The sequence below is a fragment of the Scleropages formosus genome, unplaced genomic scaffold (genome assembly GCF_900964775.1).
Source record: "Scleropages formosus unplaced genomic scaffold, fSclFor1.1, whole genome shotgun sequence".
Classification (NCBI taxonomy): domain Eukaryota; kingdom Metazoa; phylum Chordata; class Actinopteri; order Osteoglossiformes; family Osteoglossidae; genus Scleropages; species Scleropages formosus.
The window spans coordinates 458,924-476,101 of NW_021641041.1; the positions used below are offsets into that span (position 1 = coordinate 458,924).

General features: G+C 43.5%; 2 long non-coding RNA genes across 2 annotated transcripts; both read right to left on the reverse strand.

Moving 5' to 3' along the window:
* Positions 1-6,159: 6,159 nt before the first annotated feature.
* On the reverse strand, positions 6,160-11,326 carry LOC114909741 (uncharacterized). Its single transcript, XR_003797372.1, has 3 exons — positions 11,257-11,326; positions 7,535-7,648; positions 6,160-6,176 (listed from the first exon to the last, which is right to left on the reverse strand). It is a non-coding gene; the product is annotated as an uncharacterized LOC114909741 (long non-coding RNA).
* Positions 11,327-11,340: 14 nt separating this feature from the next.
* On the reverse strand, positions 11,341-13,735 carry LOC114909742 (uncharacterized). The gene is made up of 3 exons (XR_003797373.1): positions 13,658-13,735; positions 11,795-11,911; positions 11,341-11,402 (listed from the first exon to the last, which is right to left on the reverse strand). It is a non-coding gene; the product is annotated as an uncharacterized LOC114909742 (long non-coding RNA).
* Between the last annotated feature and the right edge of the window lie 3,443 nt (positions 13,736-17,178).

Genomic DNA, 17,178 nt, shown 5'->3' on the forward strand with positions numbered 1-17,178 from the left:
AAGTTGATTTCTTTGTCACCCTTCAGTAACAATCAAATGAAACTTCATTGTTAAGTTTATTATATTAAAAACTTGAGTTACTCTATATTCGTAATAATAAACGGGCGTCACTTTGCCAAGCACATGAAAACATTGCGCATCTACAGCGGTTTGTCGGCTCATGGGTGGCCCGCATGAGGCCAGGGTAGGACAGATTTCCTTCTTTTCCTGTTAACAGTGTCTCGTGTTACTGTATTTGGCTTTAATTTTTTTGTTTTTACCCTCCTAACCATGACACCAAAGCGTAAATGTGATGCAAGTGCTGGTGATGCATCTGAGAAAAATTAAACAGTCACGATTGAAACTAAAGAGTAAATAATGAAGCGAAAGATGAAATGCCAATGAACGTTGGAAAAGCAAATGTTAAAGTTTCTTTAATGTTTGTCCCTTTCTCTCTCTGAGAGAGCACTCGGTTACAAAAGACATTTTTTCCCAGTTGTGGAATCTCACTCCAGACAACCTCCCCCACTCTCTGCACTTCCAAGTCCTGTCTCTCATTGTTCCCCAGTCCCCTTCCACATCTCTTTGTTATCGACTGCCCGCCTTTTCCATCGACCACGATTTCAGATCCTCGCCTCTGTTGCTTTATTGATCAACCGACCGTTCGCCTGTCCCTGACCACGAGAAAACATCTAGTCCTTTGATTGTGAATAATCGAACCTGCACTTGGGTCCAGCCTCCTCTGTGTCCTCTGTTCATCATGACAGTAGTAACATTATTATCTCTTTCTATGTTTCTCTCTATTAAAAGTACTGTAGTTACATGTACTATTATATTATCATTACATTCTATTATTATTACTTCATTTTTATATTAAAGATGTTTTAGTGTATTCGAAATGTTTCTTATGCATAGAAAGGTACACAATATACTTAGAGAAACATCTGACAAACTGACATACCTAACTGTTCGGACTTTTGTCAAAATCCAGACAGAGTGAGGACACGGAACTCGTTTGTAATTCGGGGACTGCAACTACAACTATAATTGAATGATGTGCCCTATATGTATATCAAACATACATGTAAATGCCCAAATACATAACTTTGAAAGTGTCATGGTTCACAGTAATATGCGTGTCTTTGTTTACACTATATCTTGTCTAAAATAACATGAACATTGTTTTTAATGAACCAATTGAGATGCTGCTTAACTGTCACTGAGTACCAGAAAAATTATATTTTTCATATTACAAAATGGCAAAAAATGCTCTCCAATAAAACTTTATGCAGCACAGCTGCCTTAAGCAGTAAGGTGGTAAACAGAGCTGATGACAATTGGATGAAGCATTCCTTCAGATGTGCGTGAAGCTGTTAAAAAAATATGCGTTTCTTTTTCACACATAGCATACTTCATTGTCTGAGTAAATGGCAGTGGGCCATGGCCAGCTTGAGGCAGGTCCTTTGTGTGCCTCCTGTTTGGCTTTTTGACAGTCTGCTTCTGTCCAGGGGGGTGCAGTGGCGCAGTGGCGCAGTGGGTTGGACTGGGTCCTCCTCTCTGGTGGGTCTGGGGTTTGAGTCCTGCTTGGGGTGCCTTGCGGCAGACTGGCGTCCCATCCTGGGTGTGTCCCCTCCCACTCTGGCCTTACGCCCTGAGTTGCTGGGTAGGCTCTGGTTCCCCGTGACCCCGTATGGGACAAGCGGTTCAGAAAGTGTGTGTGTGTGCTTCTGTCCACCTGGTTTCTTCCTCTGCCTATACCTTGGAATGATATTTGCAAATTGACTGACCCCTGCCTGTCCCTTTGAATAAAGAAGCACCTGTGATTTAGTCAGTTTGCTGGATTCCTGTGTTCAACATAACACACGCTACATATGCCCATTTGCCAGTAAATAAAGAGTAATGAAATGGCGCAATATCGGAAGCAGCGCATCTTCAGTGTCGTTTTACTGTAAACCAAAACTGTAGTGTTGAAACTTGTTCTTACAAATAGTTGAGTCACGCCTACACACACTAAAACCACTTATCCCAAGCAAAGTCATGGCAAGCCGGAGCCTAACCCGGAGGCGCAGGGGACACACCCCGGGCAGAGCGCTAGTCCATCGCAAGGCATCCCAAGCAGGACTTGAGCCCAAACCCACCAGGAAGAGGGACCCGGCCAAAGCAGCTGGGCCACCGTCCCTCCCCGAATGATGCCTACTAAAGATTATTTGATGATGTGGCGCGATAAAAGAACGAAGTTAAGACTTTTTGAAAGTGAACACGTGTAATAATTATAAAACATTTAATTTTAGATATTGTTTGAATATTATAACACTAAGCGACTATACACTAATTCTGAACGTGTCTGTGTGTGTGTGTGTGTGTATGTTGGAACGATCCGGCTAATGAGTTAGCCCAGATCCTCACGTGGATTCCAGAAAGGCGTATAATTATATAAATCCAGACGGACACGGACAAAAGGAAGCTCTTCTTTTTAATATCTTGTAGGCAACTATGGATGACATATTTCACACAGCTGTCCTTACAATAAAATAAACAACATTAAAGCAATCTCCAAAACGTGCGAGGCACAAAATGTGTACACGGCCAAGTATATCAGCCTGCGCGCGCGGGAGCGAGGACCGAGGGGGAGGAGCAACCCCTTAGTCTCCACCATGATACGTCATCATTACAATGTGCTGGATATTTTCTCCCCTCGGGGCTTGCCGCAGGCTGGATTTTGTACATGCGCACTGGAGTGCATCAGTCTGCTTATAAGTTTCACTTGTGTTGGCTCCAGTAAGAAAACTTGGAAAATGTTTGAAATCAACCTCGACGGGTATCGATTGTCATTTTCTTTATCTGTAAGTGTCTAGGTGAACCTTACACGAACGCTCGGTTATATATATATAGTTTCAGTTAGAATTCAGTCTCATCATTATGCGGGACCTAGTCATTCATTGTGCCGGTAAATCGAAAATCCGTAACTATCATCTTTTCCTCCTACTAGTCTCCGCGCGAGTCTGACCATAACTATGATTAGTACTCTTAAATGTTTCCTATAAGAAATAGTATTTCCTAGATGATCTTCATCATACTCACGAAAGAGACAATGGGTGTGGTACGATAAATTAACTTTTTGAAAACTTTTCTCTCTTTTTTTTTTTTTATTTTCCTGAAGGGGTGTGAAGCGTGTTCGTGAAACGAAACCAAACTGGCAAAGTAGTTTGACTTGAAGTCAGTCAGCGCTGCGCTCTTTGCGCTCAATCCCGGCAACTGCAACCATGATGTTTACATTTACATTCGCATTTATTCATTTAGCAGATGCTTTTTGTCCAAAGCGACGTACGTCATCTCAACAACGGCACAGTTTATTCATTACATTAAGAAAAAGAGACATAGCAGCTGCAGACGTCACATGTGTGACTCAAGCAAACCTAGTTTTTTACCTACCGCTTGCTGAACTGAGGTTCATCGTTCAAGTAGGTGCATAAAACACAGGATAGACAAATCCTGATACCCTCCTACTATTTTTTATTTTATTTTATATTAAGATACGCAAGGCAAGCAAGCAAAAACAGTGCCAGAGTAGTGGCTGATAAAAGGCTTTATCTGGTGATGGTCGTGAAGTTACGGTGCATTAACATTTACACTGTACATGAGCTGGAGAGATCTTGGGCAAAATGGTTCTGGAAAAAGGTGAGTTTTCAGACCCTTCTGGAATGTAGACAGTTTCTGCAGTTCTGAATGAGAGGGGAAGGTCGTTCCACCACAACGGAGCCAGAACCGAGAACCTCTGTGCTTTACCTTTCATGCCTCATGTTATTTACCTATAAGAAAATGTCAGCAAGCAGCAGTGGTTCTCTAAGCACACAGTGATGACCACACTAACAACATTTCACCAAAGTCTACCAAAATTGTCTGAGTTGCCCTGCTAGATGTAACTTATTTCAGAAATGTAAAAATGTCTGACTTTTGAATTTTTTAACAAGTAGGCCAACTTTAATGTTGGAATTACAAGATGTATACATAGGACAGAAGACATCTCGTGCGGTTTTGGAAGCTTTGGGTTGTTTGGGGGCATTTAGTGAGACAGAGCTTCCTGAGCTGGATGTGACTCATTTCTCTGTAATATGGGGGTGTCAAGCAGGTGCCCAGGCTCCCACCAACCTGGCATGGGCAAGCAAGCTTGAAGTACAGACAGATGTGATAGGTCTTTCCACACTTGACCATCTTTCATGCATTTTGGATGGAATACCAACAAGTTCCAGACTTTTTTTTTAAATTAAAGATTCAAAAAAGAACCCTAATATGATTGCCATTATCAGTGACTTCAAACAGAAAAATGTTTAGTTTTTCTCTTACTGCGGCATTTAGCTTTAACATGCTAAGCAGGTTTTGCACTGCTGTTGACTCATATTTACTGCCTGGAAACCAAAGCCCAAAGTAACTGCCATGCACAGTCAGGCTATGATGTTATCAGTACTAGTCACAACCCCTTCCCCTACCCGAACCCTTTCCCAACACAGAAAAGCTCTGTACGCTTCCTCAACTAGTAATCAAACAGTGCTTAAAACATCACAGAGATCACTTTTAACTAAGCGCCTGTCCTAGTCATTCTCCAGATAGTCTGCGACCCTCACCCTGTCACGGAATCACTGGGCAGGTACACCCTGGATGAGACGCCAGTTCCGTGGAGGGAAGCCATACACACACCACAAGCTTTTTTTATCAGCACCTGAACTGCATCTATTTAAATCATGGCAGGAAACTCACACAGACACGAAGACAAGCAAACTCCACACAGAGTGAGCAAATCCAAACATTTGTTGATGTAATGCAATTTTTGTATTTTCTGAGATGTATGTCGCTTTGGAGAAAAGTGTCTGCTAAGTGACTGACTGAATATATGACATTAAAGACAAGATAAAAATGTTACAAATATTGTTATGTATCTTACAAATATTGTGATTAAATTGATAACTGCTACAGTGTTTGCTTTGTCTCTCCTTCCTTACTGCATCTCACAATAGTTGGAAATTTTGAGCGTTAATTGCAAATTTACTTAATTCCAGGATGCATGACAAATCAGATTCTAAAATAATTTTAGAATTAGGAGAATTCAGACACAAAATGGTCAGCAATGGAAATTAAAAATCTCACCAGAAATTCAAAATACTCGACTAACATGTATGATGAGTAAAAAAATTGGAAGTACACCATATTTTTTGTCAAGACCCTCAAATAATGTAATAATACACACACACACACACTTTCGGAACCACTTGTCCCATACGGGGTCGCGGGGAACCAGAGCCTACCCGGCAACACAGGGCGTAAGGCCGGAGGGGGAGGGGACACACCCAGGACGGAACGCCAATCCGTCACAAGGCACCCCAAGCAGGACTCGAACCCCAGACCCACCAGAGAGTAGGACCCGGTCCAACCCACTGCGCCACCACGTCCCCTAATGTAATAATAAAAAGCTAAAAATACAAACAATCATCCCAGATATCTGATTTAAAATGAAGGTACAGACAATGTGAAGCAGTTTTATTAAAACAATTTTCCATTTGAGAAAATTCAGACACAAAGTAGTCAGCAATGCAAATTAAAAATCTCACCAAAAGTTCAATATACTCAAGACTAAAACCTATTATCACTAAGAAAAAAAGTACACCATATTTTCTCTCAATACCATTGGAGAATGTAGTAAATAAAAATACAATCATCCCATATATATAAGTGATTTTAAATGAAAGTATAGACAATGGGAAGCAATATTACAATGATACAATCTGTACTTTTTAAGCAATATCTAACAGGTGTAAATATTTTCTCTATGGTTTAAATGCCTGAAACAACAAATTTAAATGTTTTTAACAATATAGATTCTGAATTTTATTCTTTTGGTGTAAGAGATCAAGGTCCTGAATGTATGTAAATCACTGCACAGCACGGCCTGTGGACAGGGTTTGAAAAGAAGAAAGAAGGTGCAGAACAGTCTGGACTAGCTCTACATTTTCAATAGAGGAGGAAAGTGGAGGCCAGAGGCACCAGTAGGAGGAAGATGCTTTCCATGATGCGCTGAGCATTGTTGCACAGGTTTCCATCACAGCAGCTTATGTTGACACCAAGATTCAGGCCAAGTTGAGCTGAGACGTTAGCAGCAGCACAAATATTTGAGGAAATGCAGCCTTGCATGGTCCGCTGTGAAACTTAAACAAATCACAATATGTATTAATAAAAACAAGAAGATTTCGTTTGCCCCGAGACAGTGAAAAGGTGCTATAATGCCTGTAAATCATTATTGTGGCAAAGTTATGATTCTGATTGTTCTTTTATTGTGTACTGTCAACATAAGGCAGCTTACATTAATTGGTCTGTACTCTAAGCAACTTACTACTGGCATAAAGCTTGTTGTTGCATGTTATACTGGAGCAACTAAGAGTAAGTACCTTTCTCCTGGGTGTTACAGTGAGAGCAGCACTTTCCAATATCAAGACAATAAACGTGACCACTATGCCACTACTTGTTTCAATAAGTTAAACACAGCACGTCAAGCAAATATTTCAGAAATATAATGAGTGAGTGCTTAATAATAATAAGCTAGTACTGAGTGAAACTAGTTTCACTGCAGCCGAGGACAAAATGTGTATTTACTGAAGTAAAGAATTTTTAAATGTGAAAGGCTTTCGATAAGTTTTTGGCAAGAATCACAAGTGGGTTCAGTCAACACTAAAATGATTTAAACTGATTAGCAGTTTTTTACTTGCAGATTGTACTGTATTTGCAGTGATTTAAAAGGGAAACACATAGTCTTACAACAATTAACAAACAATTAATTAAATGTAACTTGCATTGTTACATTTGTACACTAAGCTATACTTTCAACTGTCCAGGTATTTATACAGCTGGGTAATTTTTACTGGAGAATTCAGGTTAAGTACCCTGCTTATGGCTTTACAGGGACAGGATTCTAGTCAGGGTCCGTTGAGTGGAAGGCGAAAGTTGTAACCCCTACACTTCCTGACCCCATGTATGTGGAATGGGAGAAGTGTTACTCAGATGTAAAAAAGCCTAAATCTCAGCTGTGGCTTTTGAATGAGGTTTAATCACAGTTTAGCCTCTACGATATTCAGACTCGGCTTTTACTTTCCGCATTTGTTCTTCGCACAATTTCTGCACAACTCGCCATCAAAGTTTATAACAAAAAACACTACTCGTGAAAAATTTGCAGCACAAACCTTACACTCTCTATACCGGACATAATGGCATAACTGGAAGTACTGTAGAAGATGCATTTATTCAGTTTTACTCCTACTTTAAAACATTTTGTGAATTAGCTGAAAAGAATTAACAGAGCATTTGACTTAAGTTGGTGGACCTTTTGCTCTGCATATGAAAAGATGTGGAAAAATAGCAGAGATGTGATTTTTACTAATGAATCATCTATTCTTAACAGAAGTCTTGGTCTGATTTTAGTTCCACTTCATACATTGCTACATCATTTTTTTCCCCATTTCCCCCTATTTTGTATGCATTTAACTTGCTTTGCTACTCAAAAGATTCTTACCTGTAGCATTGATGCAATTGTTTTCATTTCCCAGACAGTTAATAACTGACGTGCAGTCATTATTGAGGTCACAGCTGAAGCACTGTTTCCCATTTGGGGAATTTTGTGCCAATGCTATAATAAAGTACAATAATAAGTAACAAGTACTGAAACAAAAAGATAACAGTGGTAACTGCCACTACTGAAATACTGACATGGCATAAACACCAGAAACGTAAGGCAAAGATTACATTAAATTTTACCATTCTTTTTTTCTGTCCTTCATGGGTTATATTTGTTATTACAGTTTGCCTATAATTTGTGTCTGCAAAGCTTGTGAAGTTGCGGGAACACTATCCTACATGTTACCTAACACAGGGACAACCAAAAATTGTTTTTCCTGTGCCGTATCTTTAGATTTTACAAAATACATTGTTATATGCTTCGGTGGGCTCACCACCTGCCGGAGAAACCGTAAGGGGCCGGTGCATTGTGAGTTGGGCGGTGGTCGGGGCCGAGTGCCCGGCCGACCCAAACCTCGGGCGCCAACTCTGGTTTTTGGGACTTGGAATGTCACCTCACTGGCGGGGAAGGAGCCTGAGCTGGTGCGGGAAGTTGAGAGATACCGTCTAGATATAGTCGGGCTCACTTCCACTCACAGCTTGGGTTCTGGAACCACTCTACTCGATCGAGGGTGGACTCTCCACTATTCTGGCGTTGCCCAAGGTGAGAGGCGGCGGGCTGGTGTGGGCTTATTAATAGCCCCCCAGTTCAGCCGCCATGTGTTGGAGTCTACCCCGGTGAATGAGAGGGTCATCTCCCTACGCCTTCGGGTCAGGGAACGGTCTCTCACTGTCGTTTGTGCTTATGCGCCTAGCGGCAGTGTAGAGTACCCGGCCTTTTTAGAGTCCTTGGGGGGCGTGCTGGAAAGCGCTCCCACTGGGGACTCTGTCGTTCTACTGGGGGACTTTAACGCCCACGTGGGCAGCGACAGTGATACCTGGAGGGGCGTGATTGGGAGGAACGGCCTCCCTGATCTGAACCCGAGCGGTGAGTTGTTATTGGATTTCTGTGCTAGTCGCGGTTTATCCATAACGAACACCATGTTCATGCATAAGGGTGTCCACCAGTGCACTTGGCACCAGGACACCCTAGGTCGGAGGTCGATGATCGACTTTGTAGTCGTTTCTTCTGACCTTCGGCCATATGTCTTGGACACTCGGGTGAAGAGAGGGGCTGAGCTGTCAACTGATCACCACCTGGTGGTGAGTTGGATTCGATGGCGGGGGAAAAAGCTGGATAGACCTGGCAGGCCCAAACGCATAGTGAGGGTCTGTTGGGAACGTTTGGCGGAGGCCCCTGTCAGAGAGGTCTTCAACTCCCACCTCCGACAGAGCTTCAACCAGGTCCCGAGGGAGGTGGGGGACATTGAGTCCGAATGGACTATGTTCCGCTCCTCCATTGTCGGTGCGGCGGTTCGGAGCTGCGGCCATAAGGTCTCCGGTGCCTGTCGCGGCGGCAATCCCCGAACACGGTGGTGGACACCGGAAGTAAGGGATGCCGTCAAGCTGAAGAAGGAGTTCTATCGGGCCTGGCTGGCTCATGGGACTCCTGAAGCAGCTGACAGGTACCGACGGGCCAAACGGAGCGCGGCTCTGGCAGTCGCCGCGGCAAAAACTCGGGCTTGGGAGGAGTTCGGTGAGGCCATGGAGGAAGACTTTCGGTCGGCCTCAAAGAGATTCTGGCAAACCGTCCGGCGACTCAGAGGGGGGAAGCGGTGTTCCACGAACACTGTTTACAGTGGAAGTGGTGCGCTGCTGACCTCAGCTGAGGATGTTCTCGGGCGGTGGAAGGAGTACTTTGAGGATCTCCTCAATCCCTCCGACACGCCTTCCGTAGAGGAAGCTGAGGCTGGGGACTCGGAGGGGGACTCGTCCATTACCCTGGCTGAAGTTGCTGAGGTAGTCAAAAAACTCCTCGGTGGCAAGGCTCCGGGGGTGGATGAAATCCGCCCCGAGTTTCTCAAGTCTCTGGATGTCGTGGGGCTGTCTTGGCTGACACGCCTCTGCAGCATCGCGTGGAGTTCGGGAACGGTGCCTCTGGACTGGCAGACCGGGGTGGTGGTCCCTCTTTTTAAGAAGGGGGACCGGAGATTGTGTTCCAACTACAGGGGGATCACACTCCTTAGCCTCCCTGGGAAAGTCTATGCCAGGGTACTGGAAAGGAGAATCCGACCGATAGTCGAACCTCGGATCCAGGAGGAGCAATGCGGTTTTCGCCCTGGCCGTGAAACACTGGACCAGCTCTATACCCTCACTAGGGTGCTGGAGGGTTCGTGGGAGTTTGCCCAACCAGTCCATATGTGTTTTGTGGACCTGGAGAAGGCATTCGACCGTGTCCCTCGTGGCATCCTGTGGGGGGTACTTCGGGATTATGGGGTTCGGGGCTCGTTGCTACGGGCTGTTCGTTCCCTGTATGACCGGAGCAGGAGCTTGGTTCGCATTGCCGGCAGTAAGTCAGACCTTTTCCCGGTGCATGTTGGACTCCGCCAGGGCTGCCCTTTGTCACCGATTCTGTTCATTATCTTTATGGACAGAATTTCTAGGCGCAGTCAGGGAACGGAGGGTGTCTGCTTTGGTGGCCGCGAGATCTCGTCTCTGCTTTTTGCGGACGATGTGGTCCTGTTGGCTTTATCGAATCAAGACTTGCAGCGTGCACTGGGGAGGTTTGCAGCCGAGTGCGAAGCGGCGGGGATGAGAATCAGCACCTCCAAATCCGAGGCCATGGTTCTCAGTCGGAAAAAGGTGGATTGCTCCCTCCGGGTTAGGGGGGAGTTGCTCCCTCAAGTGGAGGAGTTTAAGTATCTTGGGGTCTTGTTCACGAGTGAGGGAAAAATGGAGCGGCAGGTTGACAGGCGGATCGGTGCGGCGTCCGCAGTAATGCGGTCATTGTACCGGTCTGTTGTGGTGAAGAGGGAGCTGAGTCGTAAGGCGAAGCTCTCAATTTACCGGTCGATCTACGTTCCTACCCTCACCTATGGTCATGAACTCTGGATCATGACCGAAAGAATGAGATCGCGGATACAAGCGGCAGAAATGAGTTTCCTCCGCAGAGTGGCTGGGCGCACCCTTAGGGATAGGGTGAGGAGCTCAGTCACCCGGGAGGAGCTCGGAGTAGAGCCGCTGCTCCTCCGCATCGAGAGGAGCCAGTTGAGGTGGCTCGGGCATCTGTTCCGGATGCCTCCTGGACGCCTCCCTGGGGAGGTGTTCCGGGCTTGTCCCACTGGGAGGAGGCCTCGGGGCAGACCCAGGACACGTTGGAGAGACTATGTCTCCCGGCTGGCCTGGGAACGCCTTGGGGTTCCCCCAGAGGAACTGGAGGAGGTGTGCGGGGAGAGGGAAGTCTGGAGTACTCTGCTCGGACTGCTGCCCCCGCGACCCGGCCCCGGATAAAGCGGAGGAAGATGGATGGATGGATGGATGCATTGTTATATGAGCTTATCTCATGAGACTAGTTCTCTTTAAACTGTCACTTTGAAGTCACCCGCTGTAATAAAGCTCCACAAGCTCTACATGTTTTACCTAACATTTACTACACAATAATGTTCCCTTGGCTTTAAGTCTATGGGGAGGATTAATTATCAGCTGCAATTTTAATACTGACTGTAGACATGATCAAGCCATTTATGTGTCAGACGTACACTATAAATGTATATCGCAGATTTATATTTGAATAATAAATACCAGGAGTGCTTTGACTGTTGCAGAGATCAGTGCTACAGCACTTGGTGTTCACTGTTGTCCTGACGATTCCAAATTAATGGAACCAGAGATACATAGTTGAGGTGTTGTGCAGAAGTTTAGCGATGTTTCAGTCAGCACAGAACTTCCTGGAAACCAAGAAAATCACTACAATTGTGTTTGTTAGATTTAAAATGCTAAATTACATGAAAAAGAAAATATCATATTAATATTAAGTTACTGTAAGGGCTGACATTAAATAATGAAGGAATACAATAAATTGCTACATGCTATTAATTATTATTTGGAGTAATCATGTTGAAAGGTTGAAAAAACAAAAACATGTCTTTGGTATTTCCTAGCTACTGTTTACAAAGTCTAGGCAACATACAAATATATATTTACAAATATAAACATATATTTTATAAACTTGTCACATAATGTTTCCAAGCAGTTACCAATTGTATTTTCTTTACTTGAGTATTTCCTTTATTTACTCCTCTGTTTCACCCTCATGGACAGTGTCACATTGCAGTCCTACCTTGGAAGACAGTAACTGTTGAACTTTGACAAGTGTTTGCAGAGGATGGACACACTGTAGTCTGTGTGCATTGTCCATTGGAGTCAGATGTGCATTGGTAGCAATTCAGTGGATAACCTAAAATAAATATCTGTTATTAATAGAAATTATATTGTCACGACTCACGGGGATAATACCGCTCCTGGCCAGATGAGGCGCCACTCAGTGCCCCTGGCCCAGACCCATGTATCTGTTCACAATCTCATAGGTTGCCGAGGTACAAAAGGAGCAAGCGGTGGATGACCGATTGCGGATTCTTAATCAGCATTTTCATTGTGATTTCCTTGCGATTAGCAGTCTCCCGTTTCCTCAGTTTGTTCCATAGGTGTTTATGTTCCAGTCCCGAGTGCCCGTCTTGTCAGCCCCAGCCTCAGTCCTGGTCCAGTATTCCAGTCCGGTATTTCGTCACGCTTCTGGGATCAAGTCATACGCACAGATTCGCGTTTCACTGTTCACCTTTTTCGAACACATTGTGTGTTTCCTTGTCCTGTGTTTCTTGTTTCGCCTCCATCGAGTGCTTAAATACAGTCCGCACAGTGCACTTCTAATTATATCACTCTGCACGTGGGATCATTCTTCTTTTCGTCCGTGTTCGGATGTAACAGCAACGCGCATCCGCGTCGGACTCCCGACCCGTCCTCACGCTACAAAATTAATTTATTAATGATTAAATGAAGTACAATCAAACCAATATTAAAGCAAAATATATGAAAAACACAGTTTGTTGGAATGGAAATCATGTTTTAAGGTGCCTTTCCTAACAGACAAGGCTGACTAGACTAAATATAATTGTTTATTCTAAGGGAAGGCGGCAGTCCTGGTGGTAGTCCGGCGGTATACCTTTTGCCATTTCATGGTTTTAAGCCGCTCCAAAATCTTTGAATATGGCTTCGGTAGATCGTTCAACAGTCATCAGTTATTTATGATGGGGTTGTGAGCGGGGGGGGGCAGAAGAACTTGAGGGATGCGAGGTCCAAGGATGCCAAGCTATGTTAAAGCTGCTCCATAGGTTGTGCTGGAGTTCATATTGCCATGAGATGGAAAAGCATTTAAGATTTGAATTTAATGCGGGAGAGATACTGCATTAATTTGTAGTTGCTGCTGCATTTGGTCGGTAAATATGTGCTGAGCCGATACACCTCACAAGAGACAAGGAGCTCAGCTTTCGCCCAGGTACTTCTTTTGTGGGTCAAAAGGTTCTGTAAAAGTGACACTGACAGGCAGCACATTTAAAACAACAAATAAATAATGCACAAATTGGAAATATACTTAATAACTTCTCCGTGTGGATATAAGTGTGACTCATTGTCATGATTTACATTTTTACATCATCTATGATGTTCTGTAGACTCAGGTTTTCACAATACTGCAGACACGCTCATGCCATGCCATGGTGTGTGGGTTGGTAACACTACACAAGAGTTCTTTGGAAGTTTCTTTGAGAAAAGCATATGTTAAATAAATAAATGTAAATTTAAAATCGAGCACAGCATTCGGGGTAAGACAGGATACGGGTAATAAATCAGTGATTTGTGATTTTTGTTACTGAAGCTGTCCAGGTTGAGCAAGTAAGGGCAACAGTCATGAAAACGTCGTCGCTGTGAGCCTTTTGAAATTTAGTTTCTTTTTGGGTTACTGCAGTTAATTGTATTTAATTTTAAGTACCGAGTGAAGTGAAAACAAGCATTTTCATAATAATTAATAATAAACTTGCAACTGCTTAATGTAGCCTGCTTTGTTGCATCTTCCGTGTAACTAAGTTTAGTTACAAAACGCGCATTACTTTGTATACAATCGGAAGCAAACTGTACTATGGTACTGTACCTTTAGAGAAGGTCGCACAGGTGAGGATGAGCTGGAGGAGAAGCTTCATCTTGAGTTGTTCGTGTGGTGCATAAGTGAGTCGTTTTTCCGTTTTTATACCTATCCGAGGAGTGACGCAGAAGGGGCGCGTTTTCTGACAGACTAACTTAAGTTAATTAAGGTCTAATTTCTTGTAACTGATCAGTTAAAAAATAATGGTAAGTAAATGTTTAAAAAAACTATTTAAATGTTGTGGAACGTTCATAACTCTCTCCAATTTGCTATAGCTATGATGAAGTGGAAAGAATTGTATGCGATATTGTTTAAACCAATAGTAAAATATACAGAAGTTAATTTCATTGATATTAATATAGCGTAATTAACAGACTTTGTATAGGACTGGTAGCATATATGATAAAATTATAAATTTTTCAGAACCGCTTGTCCCATACGGGGTCACGGGGAACCGGAGCCTACCCGGCAACACAGGGCGTAAGGCCGGAGGGGGAGGGGACACACCCAGGACGGGACGCCAGTCCGCCGCAAGGCACCCCAAGTGGGATTCGAACCCCAGACCCACTGGAGAGCAGGACTGTGGTCCAACCCACTGCGCCACCGCACCCCCTAAATTTACGCTGACAAAACTGAAACTACCGCTGTTCAACTGATGGTATTTGCCTACAAACAGCACAAACAACAAACCTCAGCTCATGATCCCAGTCCAGATTAATTCAGTTCAATTTATTTATAGGGCGCTCGGTCTTCTTACAATAATGTGACACAGGGCGCTGAACAAAGGCAAAGGGCAAAGAAAGAAATACATATGGAAAATAAAACTTGGTTACAGACGAGCGTTAAACACTACCAATGCATTTATTAAAGCTAAAGTATTCCTACCAGCCACGGACGGAGGAAAGGAATCAAAAAACTCCCAACTGAAAGTAAAGGGAGAAAAAAAAACACCTCTAGGGGTCCAAGTGCCAGTAGCTAATTTCAGGGTTTATGAATGGACAATCAATTATGTATACAGTACTGTACTTTTACTTGAGTACTGTTTACGTTACTCTCCCCACCACTCACTGTGCAGCTAGTTTTGATATGATAAATAACTCGTGTAGAAAGTATTGTGATTTATTTCATTAAAATGTTTTGTTATTTCTCAAGTGTATTTACATATTCTTTTGTTGAGTTTACTGTAAACTGATATAATTTTTGCTTTAATCATATAAAAAGTATTATACCTTTCATATATACAGGGGATAACTTTTGGTTGTGAAGAGCTCGTGTGTATCTGTGTCTCTCAGCACAGAGGCTGTGTGTGAAAACCAGCAAGTCTTGCGCAGGTCTGTTGATTGTAGCGGCCTGCAACTTTTCAGTCTGCTCAGTCCGTCAAAATTGCACCGGCCAACTGAGAAGAGCCCGTCTATCCAGCTTGGCATAAAATTACTCCATTCTTGGGTCAAAAATTTCAAGGACTGTAGAGGAATATAATTTTTTAAAAGGACTTTGAGACATTACAGCTTAATGCAGCAGTCAAAAACTGTCCCCTTTCTCTGCACCCATCTGAAAGTAAGGCATTACTGATACACCGAACGTTCACCAGACAAGAATTAATCATTTCTAAGTTAAGTAAGGTATTTGCTCTTATATAGAAAAGAAACAGTTTAGATTTACTATCTTAAATACAGGCCCCACAGTAGGAACTCAATGCAACAGAAGTCGCTACAATTTTCATTACTGAGATTCAAATGTTTAATTTTTTTCAATACTTCGTATGTCCACCTTTATTTTTCATCACAATATATGTGTGTGTGTGTGTGTGTGTGTGTGTGTGTGTGTGTGTATATATATATATATATATATATATAGTACTTTTCCGATCCTAGCACAAACTGATGAAGTCTTTCATAGGTGTGAGTTTCCACCATATAGCTTCAAAAGATATATGCATAGGAATCCATTCTAACACATATGATGAAACCTTCTTTAATAGTCTGAGGACACAGGAAGATGAGAGATTGGACCCAAGGGCAGGTTTTATTGAAGAGAATGAGGGCAGTGGTTCTTTGGGCAAGGTGATGAAGAAGAGCTGTTGTCGAGGTCCATGTCGAAGCCGAGGTGGTTGCCTTGATCAGTGAGGCAACTCTGAAATCACATGAGCCTCAATGAGATTCTACAAGTGATGTGGGTGGTGAAGCTGGTTTTATGCCTTGATCTGATGCAGGTGTGCCTGCTTGAGCTGATGGAATGTGTTCTGGAGCCTTGACTGGTCTTACAGGATAAAAAAATTGTGCCAGTTCTTCTGTCAGCTGTTTTTTCAGTTGATTCTATGCTGTCTCATATTTATGGTTTCATTTCCATTCTCCTTTCTTTTCATTCTGTCTTCAGAGTGGAGCTATTTTCTCAGATTTTTCAGATATGAACTTTATCTTGTAGCTCACCATTCCATTGAACCTTTGAACATCTTTTTCCTCCATAGCTTGGACATGTTTTCTACAACTGAACTCGTTTTTGCGTGTAATACCTTCACTGCTAATGTTGTATCCAGCAATTTAGTTGCTCCGTGCTGACATTTTCCTTTGTTAATTATTGAAAGTTTGCCATTATTAATGTTTCTAATACCTTTCTCAAACTGTTATTATATTGTTCTTTCGATCTTCCGTGTATGATTATCCATTGTGAATATCAGCTTAAGCTATGCAATGCTGAATTTATGTAAGATCATGTCAAGAACCCTTTGGACTTGGCTCCAGTGAGTGCTACAGTGCCTGACACTGTACACTAAGGTACTTACAATCATTCCCCCATTTATACAGCACACACAGACAACGGGCAATTTTAAATTCCCTAGTTCATCTGAAACCTGTCTTTTCACTGTGGGAGCAAATTCACTGAAAACTGAGAAGAATGTGCAAACTGTACAGTGAGAGCTGGATTAAAACTTTGTAGCCCCAGTGCGCTGCCAGTTCTACCAAGAGCTGCAGGCTGCGCAGGCCTCAGAGACAGCGCCACCAGACAAACACAACGGAAAGGAATACGTGCCCACCTGCCTGCGCTCCACTCTAATGCAGTGGACACACAATTCTCCTTCCTCAGGACACCCCAGCATCCGGCAGACTCTCCCTTTTGCAGGGACAGTTCTGGTGGCCGTCCATGTCTGACGATGTCCAGGATTACATGGTGGCTCTGTGGTACATGTTCCCAAGCCTGGAGCTCAGCTCTGAAGCCCGCAGGTCTTCTGGAACCACTGCCTGCTTCTTCATGTCCCTGGACCCATCGACTTCCTGGTGGATTCCCCCCGCCTCGGAGGGTAAGATGGTGATTGTGATGTTATCAGACCAGTTTTCAAAAACTTGCCGTCTGATCCTTCTCCCCAAGCTACCAACCACCTTGGAGATGGCCGAGGTCCTGTTCAACCAGGTGTTTCAGCTGTTCAGGCTGCTGGAGGACATAGTTTCAGACCAGGGATCTCATTTCATTTAGAGGTTGTGGAAGGCTTTCTGGGGACGTTTGGGAGTTAATGTGAGCCTTACCTTTGGCTA